This window comes from Pinus tabuliformis, chromosome 3_2 (assembly GCF_031772625.1).
Source record: "Pinus tabuliformis cultivar Carrire ecotype Pingquan chromosome 3_2, CPIR1, whole genome shotgun sequence".
Taxonomy (NCBI): domain Eukaryota; kingdom Viridiplantae; phylum Streptophyta; class Pinopsida; order Pinales; family Pinaceae; genus Pinus; species Pinus tabuliformis.
This window is the reverse complement of record NC_142302.1, coordinates 839,001,466-839,022,773: the sequence shown is the minus strand read 5'-3', so window position 1 is coordinate 839,022,773 and position 21,308 is coordinate 839,001,466.

Below are 21,308 nucleotides of genomic sequence, written 5' to 3'. Positions count from 1 at the left end.
AGGTCCCATCCTTTAAGAAGATTTTGGAGGATTTCATGTCATAGTCAAGGGTCACATGTATAAAATAAGAAAACCATAGCCAAGAATAAGAAAATTGGCATTTGTGTTAGGTGTCAGGGAGTGTTAGGGAGCACCATGGAAACACAAGGGGGAACTAGCTCAAAATGCATAGAAATGAACGAATAAGAGTGTGTGATCAAGAGTGTCAGTGAGTTTTAGGTGTGTTAAGGAGGGAGTGACAAGGTTATATGCTAGGCAGTGCCAAGGTATGCTAGATTTCCAGGGCATGTTAGGGAGTGCTAGGGAGTGCCAAAGCATGCCAAGGAATGTAGGGGGTGCTAACACATGCCACATAGTGCCAAGGGATTGTTAGATGTGCCAGATGCTATGGCGTGTCAAGATGTAAACTATGTTACTCAGTTCTCTTATGGCCACAGTTGGACGTGAGCCTTGACATGGTGACTTGTAACTTGTTAGGTTGGATAAGTTGAAATTATATATGAGTAGCCTAAGATGAGTTATAGTCAATTCTTAGGTGAACAAGGCATAGTCTAGTTGTAGTAACTGTAACATGGTCAAGTTGTTGTAGTCGAGGCAAGACTTGGTTGGGTTAGCAAATTCCAAAAAAAGTAAGGGTATTTGTGAGGGAATTATAGCTAAGGAGTGCCAAGGCATGTCAAGGAATGAAAAGGCATGCTAACACATGTCAAGAATTTCTAATGCATGCTGAGGAATGTTAGGGAGTGCCAGGGCATCACAAGGGAGAACTAGGTCAAAATACATGGAAATGAACAAATAAGTGTTTGTGCCAAGGAGTGCCAATGAATTCCAAGTGTCTCAAGGACAAAGTGTGTCAGGAGAAAGTCATAATAGGAATTGTAGGAGGCAAGCCTATGGTTACAATTATAAGGGGTTGGTCAAAGTAGTTTCAGACAAAGGGAGACTTTGGGTTGGGCACAACACTATTTTGCCAATGACTTGGTTTGGTTCCCAAATCGCAAAAATAGTAAAGTTATCTATGAGGGCATGACAATCAGGGAGTGTCAAGGTGTGCCAAGGAATGCTAGGAAGTAGTAGCACATGCTATAAAATTCTGAGGCACGTTAGGCATGCTAATACAAGCCAACTACTAAGGCATGCCAAGATGTGCCAGGTGCCAAGGTGTGGCGTGAATGCATGCTAGCGAGTGTTACGGCCAAGTTCCAATGAAACACAAGGGAACAATGTTGTGGGGAAATGTCTATGCAGGACGATCCTATCCACCTAAGGTGTGACAATGCCTTAGCAACAAACAGAGACAGCTATTCTAGTATTCTTCCTTTATGAATTAAGAATGAAGAGAGATGGATGGACTAACCGGTATCTTCCATTTGTCCCTCGATCCAGATCCTCTTCTCTTTGGGTGTTAACAGCTACTTGCCTCCTCGCTCGCCCAGCTTCAACATGTCTCTGCAAGATCACAAGAGAACAGCTACTTGTGACAAGAGAATAGCTACTTGCGACAAGAGAAGAACACAACACAAAGACAAATATTCACATTCATAAATGATTCAGGATTAGAAATAAATCAAATACACTAATGCAATCATACATCAAAGATACATCAGTATATAGGATAAAACCATGATAGGTTTATTGATAAATAACAAGGTTTAGGAAGAGATACAACCCAGAGGGCTCCAATCCAACATCTCCTTCCCAGCAGAATGGAATTCCTATCTTCACCTCCCTGCAAAGCATTAAGCACCCAATGATTTCAGTCTCAAACCAACAACAATTCTTTGCAGTAACAAAATTCCAGCCTCCAGATCTCATGGAGGAGAGATCCATATATAGATGTTTTGGAGAGAGGATGAGTCAGCTTGAGATCTGACTAGTGTCCTCTCCCTCTGTTAGTTCTTGATTCCACTTGGAGGTTCTTGCTTCCACTTGGAGATTTGGAACCTCTTACTCATCACCAGTCGAATTCCCTGAGGCAAGTGTCATTTTGGAAGCTTCCTGGGTTCTTGACACCTTCAGGAATGAGCTTGCCAAATGTCCAATCTCACTCAGCGCAGGTAGCCAGTGTTGGAGTTCACATTCAGCGTAGGTATCCAGTGGAGCCATTGACATTCAGCGCAGACGTTTCTGGTGGAGAAGTTCTGTGAATTGTTGTGGTTTGTTAGCCTTGTTCCTCTAGGGATAGGAACAACATGTTTAGGGACTTTGGATCCCTTAGATTATGGACATTTCATGCTCAATGCGGTAAGGCACAAAAATGCCTATAACAGTTGCCCCCTAAAGTATGAGGCTGTTAATCGGGTGAAATGCTTTATCCAGGAGGGTCCGAAGTTCATCCAATTGCTGGGAGGAGACCTATAATGAGATACAATACAATACATTATTTTTCATACTGCTTTCATGATCTAGCTGAGGTGGGCATTCCCATGCTCAGCTTTATAAATTCATTTTCTGTACATAGAACAGACAATCGTCTGATGGTAGACTGATAATTTTGATGAAATTATCATCCTTTGAGTAGGATGATCATCTGCTGCAATGATGTACATGTCAAATGTCTTTATCTTTCCTGAATATATATCGCAGCCCGGATGGATGAAACTAGATCCGGGGTCTTCAAACTCGCTCGATCTTCACTCTAAGTACAAGTCGATCCATGTGAGAATTGTTTTGAAGTCGAACATGGAAAGACATCGCTTGATTACCGGTCAATGAGGTAAACCGTTAACAAGCGCGAGAGGAATCACCGATAATGATAATGACCCTCAAGGTACTGCAGTACAATTCACGTGGTGTGAATAAAGGACTTGGCGTCGAACACCACGCAAAATCTTCTGGTCGAAGGTCATTGATGTATACCTGTCGCCGGAAGTGAGAAACTTGCCATTGAGGCATGCAAGCTTCAAAGTACTTAAGGGGTTGTTCCTAGATCAACCTCTTAGATAATGAGCTGATGTCGACAAGAAGTGATCCATCAAAGGAGGGCCTTAATGAATCCCACATCAGTGACATGGAACGGTGGAGGTGAAAACGATCTGTGACATATGATTCAGGGTGGCGGTCATGAATGGATGAAGGATAATGTGTGGCAGTGGATGGGACCTGGTTGACTCTTTCTGAACGACTTCTCTTGAACATATGGCGACACTGATGCGATGGATCAGTAGCATTACCCCAATTATGGATGGTATGGCGAGACCATGGTGATGTGACTGGTGAATGAAACAACCCAACCCGATTGTGGTACGGAGGAAAAGTATCATGTTCAACAGCGACTTGCTACCATCAAAGTTTTCTTGAGTTTCTCCCAATTTTTCCCCAGTCATTGCTGACTAGTACCTCTTTATTTTTGTCAAGCTTGAGGAGGATAACATATGCTTGTTCTATAACCTGCCCTTTGGGCAAGCCCATCGCTATGTTTTAACGAGCCTAGCGATAGTGAAACTCGTGCTCGTCTAAAGACAAGTTTGTTGCTATTTAATGATTTTAACGAGTCTAACGACAAAGATAACTCGGTCCTTTTCATTTTTAGAGAGTCTGAAAAGGTACATAAAGTTAACTCCAAAATTCCTTTTTCGTCATCTAATCCCTTAAGTCCGAAAAAGTATAGAACAATACAGAAGGGATGAGTTTTCGATAGTTTTAACGAGCCGAACAAACAAGCGCTCGATCTTTTTGTGTAATAATCCCTCAGGTCCAAAAAGATTAAAATCTAGAGGAGGGATAACACTTCCTGTCGCTTTAACGAGCTGGAAGGCCAAAACTCGGCAATCTTTTCATATTTTACGAGTTAGTTGAAAAGAGCTTAAAGAGGACTCGTCTTTTGAGGAACGAGTGATAAACAGGGTTAGCAGCTGATTCCAGGTACATGTTGGAATTTTCCAATCACGGTAGCGTCACAAGGATGGCTAGGTGAAATCACTCTTCGCAGCTGTTCCTCAAAATGGGTAACTAATCATGTGGAGGTGAACGATCAGCCAAATGAAAAGTGGAGGTGATGGTGCGAACACGACCAGGGCTTTAATGGCTGATAAAGTTACATACACAATGGTTATTTACCGGAATAGGTTCATTTTTTAACGAGCTTGAACGCCGAAAAACACTGCTCAAACTTATGTTTATTTTTTAACTAGCATGAACTATGCGCTAAAACTGCTCGGATCTTGCGTTTATTTTTTTTAACGAGCATGAACTGTGTGCTAAAACTGCTCGTATATACCAGTCATATGATAAGAGTGTCTCATTGAAGATTCTATTTTTTAGGGATCTTAGATCTTACGTAAGCTTTGCTCCGGATCCTTTCTTTATGCAAGTTCGAAAACGACTAATCCTACGAGTTTAAAGGGTTAGAGGTCCTAAAAATTTAAAAAATAAATAGCCGCCCCTTGCTTGCACTCCAAAAGGTTTGCATGCCCCCAGGCATAAAGTACGATTTCAAGGTTACCTCTACTTCACTTCTGCCAAAACATTTGTTTTAACGAGAGAGGATTACCTCTTTCAGGCTACCCAAAGATTGTCTCATTCGCGGAGCAAACAAGACACTTCTTCAGCTATGTCTACCGAAATAGGCAAAGGTGAGCGACGTAGTCTGCCAACTCACATAACTTTGACAAAAGAATCTTATTCTAGAACAACCCTCTTCCTAGACGGACGGGGTACGGACTAGTCATATTCTCCCGCGGAAACCTACCCTATACCCAAAGTTCTCTGCCGAAGCAGACCAGGACGCATGCCCCCTGGGTTCCAGTCATATCCTCCCGGATTACTCATGCTCATCAGGAGGACAGACCATGGGTTGAGACACTTCTTGCGTGAATATACCATTTGGGGATGGTATATGACTATTTGCGATGCGTGATCCGGGGAATGAAAGTTGATCCACGAGCTTGACCATTCTTCCTTCATGCGGAAAACACATTACTCTAAAGAGTGATGAGACAATGGCTCCCATGTAATATATATAGTCTCGTCCAAGGAGTAGGTTATAATCCAAGGGTCCTTGAACGACCATCACGTTCATTTGAACGGTCTTCCCTTTCAATGTGATCGGCACATTGGGGAGGATCCCAAAGGTCGACTGGTTCCTTTATCAAAGCCTGATAGATTTCTCATTTCAGGCAAAAGCGCTGGCGAACCAAGCGCTTTCCAAGCAATAGACGAAAGGATACTCACAGATGTCCCTTCATCAATGATAGTGCCAGCCATTACCATTTTGTATATTTGGATGATAATTCTGAATGGTATACTGGCTGGCAACCGGGGGTCTGCCTAGTTGGTTCCAGTCGAATGAGACAACTAGGTTGCTTGGTGGTGGGACTGGATAGACGGCCGGATATCGCTCTGATGAACTTCCTTCCTGCGATAAAGGAATGGTGGCATTGCCCCCTTGCTCATCGGAGTCAGTGTTGATGAAGAGAATTTGGACGGTGTCGTCTTTATTCTCCTCTGTGATGGTATCATTCGAAGATAGAGCCTCTAAAGGCAAAACCAGGTGGACTACCGCCTCAACCTTTTGACTTTCATCAAGTATGGATTCAGACAGTTCATCTTCAATGACAGGTGCTTCGGCTAACCACCTGGGCGGGTCAGCCGGGTTCTCAACTAGCGAAGGACTTGGCAAGAGTATTTGATATCCAGGAGGAAGTTGCGCTCATAAAATCAGGCGATCTTCCAGAACTATTTTTGCCTCGTCTAAGAAGGGACAACAGTGGATGGCATGATTGCCTTCACACAGTCTGCAGGGAAATTTAGCTTTCCCTCTCTCTCCTGGGGCTTCACTCCCGCTAGTTGACAGTGAGCAGTCAACATGGCTATCAGAGGTCGACGCTACCGAATTGTGTAAACGGGGAGACCAGTCCCTTAGTATCCGAGGGATACAGGGACAATCTCTGTGGAAGTGGTCTCCCTTGCATATGACGCATGGCGATTTAGGCCTTGCCAGTGCTGTGTGTGGATTTTTGTCAGACGACACTTGTTTGCCCCCAATCGCCTTTGGCTCCTTCTTCTTCTTCTCTTTCTTCTTCTTCTCCTTCTTCTCTTTAGGAACTCGGTTTTTTGTTTTACCAGTTCCATCAAGCGAAGAGGAAGGAGGAGAGGAAGATGAAGTAGAAGGCTGGTGGGTAACTCTGGTCTGGTCTAACTGTTGACTCGACTGTTCAGGAATGGTGGTGTTCTGAACGACATTGGTTGAAAAGAGCCAGACTGGTAGGCCAATTGTCAGTCCTGGAAGCGACAATGTGGCCATGTGGGGCGCACCAACATCTCCCCAAGAGGAGAAGGGACTAGGATTTCCACCAGGGGGAATTCCTTGGTTGGTGGGCTCCATCTTTTCAACCTAAAGATCAACGCGGGAATAAAGGGTGATTGTTCCGTTTAAAATAAATTGTTAATGACGCTTTAGACACAACTTGCTTTTTCACTTTTAAAGAGTCGAGAAAAAGCTAAAGATGACTCTAGTCTCCTTCGATGTTTTAACAAGCCCGAAGTGACAAATGCTCGGATGGACATTTTCTGTTATAGAGTCTGAAAAAGGCCAAAAGGAACTGCTCTGGAGTTCTAGGCAGAGGGTGTGCCAAACTTTTCGCAAAACCGCAAAATAATTTTTAGGGTACAGGCGGTCGATCTTCCTAAATGCTCTGTTCAGTGCATTGTGATCAGTAGGGCGGCCAACACGACTTCCTAAGGATAAAGGATATATGCCTATAGGGGTCTCCCAATATATACGCGACGGTACGTGGGAGCACAATCTGTACTGGCGCTATCGTCCCTCAGGAGGAATCACCCACCTTCCATGAGATTGACAGTCACCAGGCTTAACGACGCCGGAACACGTCTCTAGCCTAGACCTCTATGTTGTGCGTTATGTTGCAAAGCGTTGTTAGGTTCATTCAGTTTATTTTAAGTTGATCTTTTTAGAAGTTTGCCTTTCTGGATCACCACGAGATGTATCGTACAATTCCTAAATGTAGTCTAAGATGATAAGCAAGCTTTATTATCTTTTCAACTTTGAAAATCCTAGCTACTAAGGGAAAAGAAAGACACCATCTTTTCTCAAAGAGCACTCAGCACACTCTAATGCACTTTTTCCTAAATCAAGGATGCAAACTTATCAAAATGCAAATGCACAATGCAAGTGTTTGTTTTCCACTTTCTTAGTATTGATGCCTACAAAGAAAGCTTTTTGTACAACTTTGAATTTGCTTTTAAATGACAAGTACAAACAAGTTTACTTTTTCAAAATCAACAAGGGTGGAAGAGATTACAACACTTTGCGACTTTCGAAATGAACACTTGTTTCGACACTTAAAAGAGACAAACTCAAACCAATAAGCAAAAGCAAATGTATAATCAACTGTAAACAGCTAATGAACTCTCTCCTAAGATCACAACCAACCAGATCTGAATCGAGGGCTACAGGATGATTATTTCACTCATGCAAAGGAAAACTGTAAATGACGCCACAAACACATAAAAACACTCACAGTATTTTTGTACAAAAGGAGGCAGAATTTAAGCAGAGAAAAGGAGTTATCAGACTGGTACCTATGCTGGTTACAGGCTGCAAAAAACAGAGATCAAAATAGGGCAACAGAGAGCAGAGAACCCCAACTGCACAAGGACAAACTGGTTCAGCGCAACCTCAACACTGTGGTTTTGACATTCAGCGCAGGTAGCCTTCACGGGACCTGCGTTGAAATGCAGAATGCCTTCACAGTGGTCGCGCTGAAGGAGAAACTCTCATTTCTCACTGGGTTCTGGGTCACAGATTGCTCAATAATCAACGGTTTCAGGCCAAATCAGAAACACAAGCAAGGTACAATCAAAGGGATGCTTTGAGGGGGTACTAAGATCTATCACAAAGGATCATCAAATAATTTGTGAGTCCATTGTTCAGATCATAGACAAAATCCAGTGAAGGATCAAGGCAGCAACTGTCTACTTTGCAACTCAGAATAGCAGAAGCAGTTCGATTGTTGCTATTGAGTCTATGAAACAAACAATTATAGAGACACAAATAAAATGACTAAAACAAATCTTCCCCAGCGGAGTCGCCAATTTTTTGTGGGGAAAAATGCCTATGTAGGACGATCCTATCCACCTAAGGTGTGACAGTGCCTTAGCAACAAATAGAGACAGCTATTCTAGTATTCTTCGTTTATGAATTAAGAATGAAGAGAGATGGATGGACTAACCGGTATCTTCCGTTTGTCCCTTGATGCAGATCCTCTTCTCTTTGGGTGTTCACAGCTACTTGCCTCCTCGCTCGCCCAGCTTCAACAGGTCTCTACAAGATCACAAGAGAACAGCTACTTGCGACAAGAGAACAGCTACTTGCGAAAAGAGAAGAACACAACACAAAGACAGATATTCACATTCATAAATGATTCAGGATTAGAAATAAATCAAATACACTAATGCAATCATACATCAAAGATACATCAGTATATAGGAGAAAACCAAGATAGCTTTATTGATAAATAACAAGGTTCAGGAAGAGATACAACCCAGAGGGCTCCAATCCAGCATCTCCTTCCCAGCAGAATGGAATTCCTATCTTCACCTCCCTTCAAAGCATTAAGCACCCAATGATTTCAGTCTCAAACCAATAGCAATTCTTTGCAATAACAAAATTCCAGCCTCCAGATCTCATGGAGGAGAGATCCATATATATATGTTTTGGAGAGAGGATGAGTCAGCTTGAGATCTGACTAGTGTCCTCTCCCTCTATTAGTTCTTGATTCCACTTGGAGGTTCTTGCTTCCACTTGGAGATTTGGAACCTCTTACTCATCACCAGTCGAATTCCCTGAGGCAAGTGTCATTTTGGAAGCTTCCTGGGTTCTTGACACCTTGAGGAATGAGCTTGCCACATGTCCAATCTCGCTCAGCGCAGGTAGCCAGTGTTGGAGTTGACATTCAGCGCAGGTAGCCAGTGGAGCCATTGACATTCAGCGCAGATGGTCAGTGGAGCCATTGACATGATCCTGAATTGACTTGTTTTTGAGCAGTTTCTGGTGGAGAACTTCTGTGAATTGCTGTGGTTTGTTAGCCTTGTTCCTCTAGGGGTAGGAACAACATGTTTAGGGACTTTGGATCCCTTAGATTATGGACATTTCATGCTCAATTTTGCAAGGCACAAAAATGTCTATAACAAACAATAGTTTCAAATGCATGGAAATGAAGTGGCATTGAGTTCCAAGTGTGCTAAGGAGGGAGTGGCAAGGTATGTTATGTAGTGCCAAGGCATGCTAGAGTGTTAGGGAAGCATACTAAGATGTGCCAAGTGCCAAGGTGTGCCAATGCGTGCTAAGGAGTCTTAGGGAGTGCCAAGGAAACATAAGGGAGAACACAGTCAAAATGCATGGAAATGAATGAATAAGAGTGTGTGATAGGGAGTGTCAGCAAGTTCTAAGTGTGATAAGGAGAGAGTGACATGGTATGCTAGGTTGCGCTAAGTCATGCTAGATTGATAGGGTCACATGCAACCAAGATGTGCCAAGTGCCAGGGTGTGTCAACATGTTCTAGGAAGTGTTAGGGAGTGTCAGTGAAACACAACGGAGCACTAGGCCAAATTAATGCATGAAAATGAACAAATAAGAGGTTGTGACAGGAAGTGTCAGTGAGATACAAGTGTGTTGAGGGAGTAACAAGGTATGGTAGATAGTGCTAAGGCATGCTAGAGGCCAAGGCAACATGCCAAGATGTGCCAGGTGCTAGGGTGTGCCAATGCATGCCAGAGAGTGTTATGGAGTGCCAAGGAAACAAAAGGGATCACTAGTTTCAAATTCATGGAAATGAATGAATAAAAGTGTGACAAGGAGTGTTAGTGAGTTCTAGGTGTGGTAAGGAGGGAGTGACAAGATATGTTAGGTAGTTCCAAGGAAACATGCTAAGATGTGTCAGGTGCCAGGGTGTGCCAATGCGTGCTAGCAAATGTTAGGGAATGCCACATAAACACAAGGGAGGACTAGTTCAAAATGCATGGAAATGAAGAGATAAGAGTGTGTAATAGGGAGTGTCAACGAGTTCCAAGTGTTCTAAGGAGGGAGTGACAATATTATACGCTAGGCAGCGCCAAAGCATGCTAGAGTGCCAGGGCATGTCAAGGAGTGCTGGGGTGTGCTAGAGAGTGAAAATCATGCCAAGAAATGTAGGGGATGCTAACATGCACCACATAGGGCTCAGAGATTGTTAGACGTGCCAGGTGCTATGGCATGTCAAGATGTAAACTATGCTGCTTAGTTTTTTTATGGCCATGGTTGGACGCGAGCCTTGACTTGGTAACTTGTTAAGTGGGATGAGTTGAGATTGGACATGAGTAGCCTAATATGTGTTATAGGCAGTTCTTAGGTGAACAAGACATAGTATAGTTGTAGTAATTATAACTTGGTTAAGTTGTTGTAATCGAGGCATGACTTGGTTGGGTTCCCAAGTCTAAAAAAAGTAAGGGTAGTTGTGAGGGCATGATAGCTAAGGAGTTCCAAGGCATGCCAAGGAATGAAAATGTGTGCTAACACATGGAAAACAATGTCAATGGATGTTGAGGAGTGTTGGGGAGTGTCAGGGGAACACAAGGGAGAACTAGATCAAAATGCTTGGAAATGAACGAAAAAGAGTGTGTGCTAAGGAGTGCCAGTGAATTCCAGGTGTCCCAAGGATGAAGTGTTTTAGGAGAAGTGTTTTTGGGAGACTTTGGGTTGGGCACAATATTATTTTGCTAATGAATTGGCTGGGTTCTCAAGTTGCAAAAAAACTAAGGCTATATATGAGGGCATGACAACCAGCGAGTGCCAAGGTGTTCTAGGGAATGTACGGTTCCCAAGTCAAGGAAAAATGTGATGTTAGCTATGAGGGCATGAATGCCAAGGTGGGTTAGGGAATTCTAGGGCATGTTAACATGTGCCAGATAGTACGGAGGCATGTTAAACAAGCTAAGATGTGCCAAGTGTTAAGGCATGCTAAGATGTCCAAGGGTGTGACAATGCATGCCAGGGACTGTCAAGGCAACAAAAGGGAGGAACAAGTTAAACGGAAATGAAATGAACACATAATAGGGTTAATAGGTCATCAATTTACCTTTTCCATGAGGGGCATGCTAGGCACACCAACACTAGGTTCTAGTAGGTGCCATGCCAAGTGTCAGTTCATTCTAAGTGCTAGATCTTCCTCCTTTGCTTCTCATCTACTTTCCAATAATTGATCTCAAATAAATTTAATATTAAGCCATGCCAAAGCATACCAAGTCATCCCAATGCATGCTAAACATGTTAAGACTTTCCAAATGCCAACACATGCCAAGTGCCAATGTGAGTCAAGGAGTGTAATTCATGCTGTGAAGTGGCAGAGCATGTCGAAGAGTGCTAGGTTGTGCTAGAGAGTGCCAATGCATGCTAAGGAGTGTTAGGGAGTACTAGGCCAACACAAGGGAGCACCAGGTCAAAATGCATGGAAGTGAATGAATATGAGGGTGTGTCATTGAGTGTCAATGATTGCTAGCTGTCATGCCAAGGAGGGAGTGATAAGATATGCTAAGCACGGGTAAGGCATGCTAGGGAATATCAAGGCATGTTAAGAAGTGCTAGAGTGTTCTAGGTAGTTCTAGGGTGTGCTAACATGTGCCAAATAGTGCTAATACGTGCCAGGTGCTAAGACATGCTAGGTCGATGTGCAAGGTGCCAGAGTATGCCAATATGCGTCAAGGTGTTTCAAGGCAATAAAAAGAATAACCAAGCTAAAATGCAAGGAAATGAACACATAAAATGGCTAATAAGTGGGGACTTTATCTTTTTCAAAAGGGGAATGCTAGGCTCACTAATAATATGTTCCAATACATGCGAAGTGCCAATGTGTGCCAAGTGCTAATATATTCCAATGGAATATTATGCCAAGGTGTTCTAGGGCATGTTAGGGACTACAGGGCATGCCAACATGTGCTTGGGTTTCCTACTCATGGCAAGATGTTCTAGGTACAAATATGTTCCAGGTACAAAGATGTTCCAAGACATGTGAGGTGCCAAGGAATGTTAGTGTGTCCCAAAGCATGTTAAGGTGTGCCATGAGTGTTGAGGAGTGCTAGGTCTCTTTCGTTAATAGAACTGAGAGAGCTTAATTATGTATTAAATAATATAGTTCCCACACACACTGGTGGAACTTTATCTAAAGGGAATTTGCTAAATAATAAACTTAATAGAGATGAATCATGTGTTGACTAATAGGAAATCTATATTCTTATGACTTGAGGGAAATGATACACACTAATTACTTCTTAACTAATTGACTGACTCTAACCACTATGGATTTCGACACATAATGAAAGGGACTCCAGAACAATGGTCTTAAATCATTCTCTTTTGACAAAAAATATAGTAACATGTACATAACGTCATGAAAAACTCATTGGAATGATCAATGATGATGAACATTTTTTTACTGTCACCAAAAGTAACCAAAAAGAGAATTGGTGAGGGTCAATAAAAGATCGTCACTAGAAGTGTCACAAAAAAGAGAATTGGTGATGGTCCTTTAACGACCCTCACCAAAAGTGTCACCAAAGAGAGAATTAGTGATGGGTCTTTAACAACCCTCACCAAAAGTGTCATTGAAAATGGCTTTGGTGACAAACCTTAAAGGACCATCACTATATACACTTACAACAATGCTTTTTTAAGGACTGTCACCATATGCGACATTGGTGATAGACCTTAAAGGTCCGTCATAGGCATGACCCTGACCAATGACCTTTTTTCTTCTAGTGCGGGTTTAAAACCTACACGCTCTCACCAAGGGGGAGACCACAAATTGGGACAGTTCATGAAATTTTGCACGAAACATGGGATTATTCAACAGTTCATAGTACCTCACACTCCACAGCAGAATGGAGTTGTAGAATGCAAGAACAAAACCCTTGTGGAGTGCGCACGAAGTATACTTCAAGGTAAATTCCTATCTAATGGTTTTTAGGTTGAAGCCATTAACACTGCAGTGTACTTGAAAATTAGGAATCCAACTAAATGTCTCAATTTTAAAACTCATTTTGAAGAACTTTATGGATATAAGCCTGCAGTGAATCATTTAAAGATTTTTGGGTCAAAAGTCTTTGGCGAGATTCCCAAGGATCATAGGAAAAATTTAGATCCTAATGCCACGAAATGCATCTTTGTAGGATACTCCACTGAGTTTAAAGCTTATAACGTGTTTAATCCTTTGACTCACAAAGTTTTTATGAGTCGAGACGTGTTATTTCATGAGAAGAATGAGGAAGGAAATAAGGAGAATACCCTTGAATAGTGGCACATTTCATTGTTGATGGAAGAAAGCAGTGAGAACATGCAGGAAGAGCAACAACAATAACATTAGGAGAGATGGGACGAAGCAGGTGATGTAATCAGTAAGTCGAGCCCGCTAAGTTGTGAAGAAGACAAATTTGAGGTGAGCCGATTACCGAGAAGATTAGGTAGGAAAACTAAGCTACCAACTAGATTAAAAGACTATGCTTTAATGTCAAAGATTTTAGATGTTATACAACCCAAAAATTATAAAGAAGCTAGTGAATCCCATGAGTGGACGGTTGCAATGAATGAGGAATTTCAATCTATTATCAAAAATAATACTTGGGAACTAGTTGAATTGCCTGAAGCAAATATACCCATAGGTTGAAAATGGATTTACAAATGTAAATTTAATGTAGATGGGAGTATAGAAAAGTTTAAAGCCAGACTGGTAGCAAAGGGTTATTCACAAAAAGAGGGAATTTACTATGAAGAAACCTTTTCTCCTGTACACAAACTTAATACTATTAGAATGTTAATTGTTGTAGCTACAAAACATCAGTGCAAGCTACACTAGTTAGATGTTAAGTCTACATTTTTAAATGGTGATTTAAAGTAAGAGGTTTATTTAATGCATCCTAGAGGGTTTGCTAAACAAGGGAAGGAGCATTTAGTTTGTAGATTGAAAAAGCCCCTTTATGGTTTAATACATGCACCGAGGTCTTGGTATGAGAATATTGACTCATTTTTATTACATCATGGTTTTCATAAGAGTAAGAATGATCCAAATCTATATACCATGTATGATGAAGAGGGGCATATAATTTTGATTTCCTTGTATGTGGATGACATGATTATAACAGGTAGTACTTATGAATTAATCAAACAAATCAAAACCGAGATGTCATAGATTTTTGAGATGAAATACCTTGGAAGTTTACATTATTGTCTAGGTCTGGAAGTGTGGAGAGACTCTTGTTAGACTTTACTTACTCAAGAGAAGTTTGTTAGAGGACTCCTCAAAATGTTCAGGATGGAATAGTGTAAGACAAAATCAATACATTTCCAGTAAAACCTAAAGTTGTGTAGAGACGATGGCTCTAACGAGGTGGATTATACTTTGTATAGGAAACTAGTTGGTATTCTAATATATTTGACTACAACTAGACCAAACTTAGCATAATATGTTAGTCTGCCGAGCTATTTTATGTCTAAACCTCTTGAAATTCATTGAGTAGCGGAAAAACATGTACTGAGGTATCTTCATGGTATTTGTGATTAGTGTATTTTATACATTGATACATATGATGTTACTTTAACAGGTTTTTCAAACTTTGATTGAGAAGGTAAGCTAGATGATTGACGATCTATCACCAGTTATGCATTCAGTATTGGAGCTGGGGTAATACGATGGGGCAGTAAAAAGCAGGGCACGATGTCTTTATCTTTAGGTGAATCCGAGTACCAAGCTGTATGCACAGCGACATGTGAATCTATCTGGTTGAGGAGGCTTCTCCATGATTGTTATGAAAGCATCTCACAAAAAGATAGAAAAGAGAGATCAACGCCTTCAAAATAACCCTCTTCGAGGGGGCAACCTCCTTTACATTACAGAAATCAACAATTCTTGGATGATACAAATAACAAGACCTCATTTCTACATATAGGAGTCTAAGGGGTCATAATATAATCAGAGCTGACATAACAATAATAATGTAAGGGCACAACAATAACAATAGTGTGCTTCTATGGGGCACAATAATAACAATACGGGTACTACATGGGTACAAAAATATAATAACGGGGTTGCACTAATAACAATAAGGTGTTAGAATAGTAGTATAGGGACCTAACATGCCCCTGTCCTTCAAAAAGTGTTGTCCTCAATACTTGAGTTGTTTTGGATTCTTTTGTATAAAATTATCATCCTTCCATGTGGAATCTTCAACGGGTAAGTTCTTCCACTTGATGAGATACTCTGAAATTGATCGATTTAGTAGCTGTCAATTTCTCGGTTTTGTGTCTGCTTCAGGTTCTAATATGATTTTTCCTTGCTTGTCAAGTTCTCGCAATATTCTTCGAACTGGGATCTTCTACAACTTTTTAATGAGTTCCCACCCTACTTCGTCATTCTTCCATTCATCCCTTGCTTCATTTATCGAATTTGGTTGGATAATTATACCAACATCTAGCGTTTGGGAGACCATATGTTCAATTTCACTCATTTAGGCATATGGATATTTGTAAGGCCTCATGTTTGGAGGAACACTTCCTGGAATAAAATGAGTAGAATGATCATGATCATGAATAGGTTGGAGGCCTTTGGGAGTCTCAAATACCTTGGAATGATTGTCTAAGACTTTTTGGATATCTCGAGAAATATATGATTTCAATGTGGGAACCTCTAGCGAACATAATTGTGCAATTACGCCTCTTTGTTATTTCTTTAGAAGCTTTGTCATTTTGTTAGAGATGATTATCCTTCCTACTTTCCCTGTGATACCCCTTAATTCAACTTCCTTTCCTTCCAAAGAAAATTTCATCAAAAGTTCTTGAAAATTAAAAGCTATTGTACCCAATGATTGTAGCCATTGGACTCCTTGTACAAAATCAACACCACCTATTGGAATGGAAAGCGATGGGCTATTCAATACATATTCTCCCATGGATAGCTTGATATTATGGCACTTTCCAAAGCAATTTATGGTTCCTCCACTTGCAACCATCACTTGACAATCTGGTGCTCGATATAGGAAGTAATTCAATTCCTTGGCTATCTTACAATTAATAAAATTATGGGTACTACCCGAATCAATCAACACTATTACCTTTTTCTTCTTAATAAGTCGTTCTATCTTGATAATTTGAGGAGTGGTAATTCTAGGCAATGCATTACAAGATATGGTCAGATTCATTTTTTCTTTCTCGATGTGATCTTTCACTTCTTGAACCTTTTTCTTCTTGATATGTCCTTCTATCTTGAGAGTTTGAGGAGTGGTAATTCTTGCCAATGCTTTACAAGATATGGCCAGATTCATTTCTTCTTTCTCTGGGGTTGGTTCATAGTGTATATCCTCTTCTTTCACAATCTATGTAAAATAATTTCTTCTCATTACACTTATGACCTTTAGTGTATTTTCTATCACAAATGTAACAAAGCCCTTTTTCTCTTTTTTCTTCCAATTGTTGTGGTGTAAGCCTTGTAGGTTGTGGAAGGCTAGGAGCAAAAAAACTTCCATATTTATAGTTGTGAGTGGTGGGATTCCTTGTTTCCATAATTTCGCTTTCAATTTTTCTTGTCAGCGTGAATGCCTTCTCCAATGAGTCAGGTTCCAAAATATGAACCTCATGTTGAATGTTATCCTTTAAAGTCCCTATGAAGACATCAATCCTTTGTTTCTCTGGAATATCATTTACCCTTATATTCAATTTTTGAAAGTCCTCAATGTGCTCTTCCATTGAACCCTTTTGTTTGAGATTTATCATTTGGCTAAAGAAGGTGTTTCTCTTTGTATCCTCATAATGTGCTATCATTTGCTCCATTAAAATTGACCACGTGACAAGTGGTTTACGAGAAAAATCCCTTTATACCATAAAAATTGATTCAGTTCTAAATATAAATATGCAATACGTATTTTTTGCAATAGTTGAACCTCATGTAGATCAAAATATTGCTCCATCTATAGTATCCAATTTACCGGATCCTTGCCATCAAACTTCCTCATATCACTTTTTTTTATTATAGGAGCTCGATCTTGAAATGACTGTAACTCTGTAATTTTGGATGTTTAAGTTCTGAACTATCGGCTTGTGATATCCCTTTGAGTCATCTTTCTAACCCCACAAGTTTGATCGTAACTGGATTTCTGAAGAAAGAGTTATGCCCAATCGCCCTTGAGTTCAGTAGATCTAACTTGTATGGCATTCCACGTGTCACTGTTTCTACCTTAGGTTCTACAACTGATTTGAAACAAACTACAATCGGTCTTCCTTCTGTCAGTTTTTAGGAAATTGGAATTAGATGCTTTGAGAGAGAGTTTTGATGATTTTACCAAGGTCACGTATTTGGGATGTAATTCGGGGGCTTGTAGAAACCCTAAATGTCTTGGACCATATCTTCGAAAATGTAGCCAAGGCAAATCTAAAATTCAGGCTGAGCTTCAACAAGATTTTAGCTCAAATCGATTTTAATTTTAGAATCTACAACTTCGTAGAAAACAAATTATAGCTGCAATGCTATGATGACATGTTTGAGATGGAATTCTAGAGGTTGCAAAAATCCTAACTTCCTCAGATCATATCTCTGAAACGATATCAAGACAATATATGAAATTTGGACCCGTGCTTCAAACGATTTCTTCTCAAATTTTTTTTATCTTCTGAAACTTCGTAGAAAAAACATTATAGAGGAAATTTGACGAAGGCCTATTTGGAGCAGCGAAACCCTAGAATCCAAAGCTATGATACGAAATGTTATGAAAATGGCTCACAAAAAGATAGAAAAGAGAGATCAACGCCTTCAAAATAAGGCTCTTCAAGGGGGTAACCTCCTTTACATTACACAAATGAACAATTGTTGGATGTGTTAGTGTCGGTCTTGAAAGCCCTCCATCAGTGATCAAAGCTCTTTGCATTTGCATTAGTAGGTGTCTCATCAGTGTCAAAATTTGCATCCCGTTAGGCATGCCATAACCCTGATGGAGGAGCTGGTCTATTCATACCCCTCTTGGCTTTGCTGGATTAGGTCATATCAGTCATTGAGTTTGTCAAGCTTCTCTTGTTTGGTCTTAATGTCTAAATTCTAGGTCTAGGGTTTTGGTCATTTGTCTCTGCAAGGTCATGTCTCTGAAAGTCCTTGAGTGACCAGCAAGCCAGAGGGAGGATGGTAAACATGTTCCTTTGAAATTTTCATCATGTACAGTTCATTTCTAACCTTGGATTTCAAAACTCTGTTTTTAAAGCCAAGGTCATGATAAATTTTGTAAAAGGCATAAATTTCCAAAATGTTTTCATAAAGGCAGCAACAACCCTGGTCCCCTTGCCACAGTCCTTCAGATGATCTACCTGCAAAAAGAATCAGGTCAAAGCACTCAAAAAGTCAACTTCAGGATAAAGGAAACCAAAAAATCAGTGTTTTAAAAAAGTGTCATAATAGACTTTATAAAGTGGGTTTATGGATGAAATTTTTTCAAATGAGATTATAAGAGGTCACATTCCCTCCTTTCACTCTCATTGTGCATTTCAAAGCTTGCAAGAGAGGTTGTGAGAGAGTGATAGGCGAAAGAGGCGAAATTACAGTGATTTCGGGCAGTTTGCAGGTGCGCGACCCGTTCAAGCCTGTGCGCGACCTGTTGGGCGGTGCGCGACCCGTCCAGACCCTTCCCGCAGTGTAAATTTAATACGGGCGCGACCCGTTGGGCTGTGCGCGACCCGTTGGGGAGCCTGCGTGACCCGTTCAGCTGTGTGCAATCAAACTTCACACAAAATCCTCAAACTCCCTTCAAATTTGCTCAATCGGTCGAGGTAGGTTCTTAATGCATGGTTGTTTATATTGGTGGTGAAAATAAGCTTGTATGCTATGATTCTAACCTCACATCAAGCGAATGAAAAGACTTATATGACTGCTTTTTAATGTTTGTAAAATGTTAGGGTTTTGTGACTGTTTCAAGTGATTTTGTCCCATTTGGTCCCTTCCCTCTTTTCCCCTTTCATTCACAGTCATGCTTTCATCTCTGTCCCATATTATTTGTAAATAAAATGTAGACTTTTTCCCCATCTCTAAAATATAAACCCTACCCCTCTCACAAACACACAAAACCCTAATTCCCTCTACCATACACATGCAAAAATAGAACAAAAAGAAAAGATACATTTGCAAATAAAGAAAAGAGTCATGTGAAAATAAATGTTGCTGTATATCTAGAGTCATGTACATAGCCCCTACATACCCTTGACATCCCCTTGTATATGAAAACCTTCCCTCTATGTTAAAACAATGTACATGTACTCCTTTTAAAAACAAAATCTGCCTTATGACACACATGAACTCCTATAAGTGAATTTGGTGTATGGTGTCCCTATGTCCCTATTGATACATGTATGCCCCTTCCATGTTCACTATCATACATGTTTTTGTCCCATATGAGATGTTCTTTGCAAATGATTTCCCAATGTTAAAATGTGTTCCTATATGCATGACAATTTGTAAAGATTTCCTTGAAATTCCCTGTTATTTTCATATATTCCCATTCCTTGTTAAGAAGTTCCCTCCCCTAACATTCCCCTCATGTTTCTTCCCTTTGAAACAACGTAGAGTTTAGTACTTTTGCAAGCAGAGGCAACAGTTCAATTTTTCCTTCAGTTTGTCCACTTTGCTCCAAAATCATGTCAGATACCGAAACTTATGAGCAAAGTGATGACCATTCATCATCTACAGAGATTCAGGAACAGAGGAGGCCTCGTAGAGGGGGTAAGGGAGGCCATCATAAGTGGAAGGAGCCTACTTCTTTGGCAGAATTACAGGCTTGTCCTTTGGCAGTGAATTGTTTCCAGTACATGTCATGCTATCAGTTTTGTGAGAGGATCTCTCAGATTCAGCATCATAGAGAGTTGGCCCGCTTGTTTTTCTTACACCTCCATGATGGACATGTCACTCTTGCAAGGGTGAATTTCATATTGACACCCGAGGTGATCTCAGAGGCTATAGGGATACCAAATGTGGGTGAGGTGTGGCCTAAGCGCAGATTACTTGATTTTGTTCACTTTGAGCCTTATGTCCGGCCATCATTTGTGAGACTGTTGACGGGTGTTTTCCCATTCAGATTTCTTCGGAGTGAGTATGCTCCCCTCATGAGACTTATCATGCATTATTTTACATGTGAGAGCAGATTTTCACAGGTGTATTCATATCACATTCGCCTGTTGATGCATTTCACCCGAGTGAGGATGATGAACCTCCCGGTCTTCCTATTTCATAACATTCAAAGGATGGTGCCCATGTTGCAGAGGAAGACCCCGACCCAGCAGTACAGGAGCCTTTGCCATTATGGTTTGATCCAGCTCATAGTCTCTCATCAGTTGACTCAGCAGGGTATCTCATGGGAGGAGTTCATCTCCCGTGAGTTTTTCACAGTGCCACCTCAGCCACATCAGGAGGCCATTCATGAGGAGGGAGGACCATCTCACCAGCCTGATGCTCCCATCACTCGACATGTCAACTCCACTCCTATGGTCACCTATCAGAAAGGCCCAAGGGCCTTATTTGCAGCAGCTAGGCGAGTACTATCTCTAGAGTAGGTGGAAGGGGTCTCGCCTTCATCTTCAGATCAGCGAGTGTGTTATCTCCACATCAGGTGGAAGGGGCCTCGCTTTCTTCGCCAGCACAGGTATTGCAGAGAGGCAAAGAGCCCGTGATTCATGAGGATCCAGTGATTGATCTCGAGGTCAGTTCTCCTAGCCAAGAGGCAAAGGAGATCATTCAGCAGCTCAGGGCCGAGAATGATGGTTTGCAATGGAGACTTGAGGGTGCCCAATGGACCATCACTTATCTAGAGCATCGTAACACACATCTTGAGGAGGAGAAGGCGCTTGATCAGCTTTGGAGGATTCGTAGTGACCAAGTCCTAAATCGTAGGAGGCCCGGTGAACCATTGCCTGCTGACCGGGAGTCACTGCTCATTCAAGAGAATGCCCACTTGGAGAGGCTATTGGCTAAGGCCAACCAAGAGAAAAACCTACTAAGGAACATGAAGAATCACTATTGGGCGAGGATGCATGTTTGCAAAGCCAAGCTGAAAATGTTCCAAAGGAGGTTGTCCGAGGCTCTTAAGCGAAAGAAGAAGACCAACCCCCTCCGTATCTTGGCTGAGGCATCCCTAAAGGATCATGACACCCACTAGCCTCTTCACAGCACCAAGCACAAAATTTTTTGGAAGTTTTGGCTCATTTTTGGCATTTTTGGGAAATTTACAGGTTTTTGCTTCTCAACGGGTCTCACCCCCGGTGAGACCCTTTGTCATCGTAGCTCCGTTTTACAAAAAC